We start from the raw sequence: 471 nt of genomic DNA, 5'->3' as shown, positions 1-471 counted from the left end.
CGCAACCGGGGCCGGCTGCTGTGCATGCTGCTGCTGACCTTCATGTTCATGGTGCTGGAGGTGGTGGTGAGCCGGGTGACCTCGTCGCTGGCGATGCTCTCCGACTCCTTCCACATGCTGTCGGACGTGCTGGCGCTGGGGTGGCGCTGGTGGCCGAGCGCTTCGCCCGGCGGACCCAGGCCACCCAGAAGAACACGTTCGGCTGGATCCGGGCCGAGGTGATGGGGGCTCTGGTGAACGCCATCTTCCTGACCGGCCTCTGCTTCGCCATCCTGCTGGAGGCCATCGAGCGCTTCATCGAGCCGCACGAGATGCAGCAGCCGCTGGTGGTCCTCGGGGTCGGCGTGGCGGGGCTGCTGGTCAACGTGCTGGGGCTCTGCCTCTTCCACCATCACAGCGGCTTCAGCCTGGACTCCGGCCACGGCCACTCGCACGGGGGGCACGGCCACGGCCTCCCCAAGGGGGCCCGCG

General features: G+C 69.4%; 1 pseudogene across 1 annotated transcript; it reads left to right on the top strand.

Annotated features, from left to right (window-relative positions):
- Positions 1 to 3: 3 nt before the first annotated feature.
- LOC103251752 lies at positions 4 to 465 on the top strand (annotated as a pseudogene). Its single transcript, XR_002481487.1, has one exon. The product of XR_002481487.1 is annotated as a zinc transporter 1-like (transcript).
- Positions 466 to 471: the final 6 nt, after the last annotated feature.

The sequence above is a fragment of the Carlito syrichta genome, unplaced genomic scaffold (assembly GCF_000164805.1).
Source record: "Carlito syrichta isolate Samal-C Ts95f unplaced genomic scaffold, Tarsius_syrichta-2.0.1 Scaffold144807, whole genome shotgun sequence".
NCBI classification, from domain to species: Eukaryota; Metazoa; Chordata; class Mammalia; order Primates; family Tarsiidae; genus Carlito; species Carlito syrichta.
Note: the sequence above shows the minus strand (reverse complement) of the source record. Positions and strands in the feature narration are given on the sequence as shown.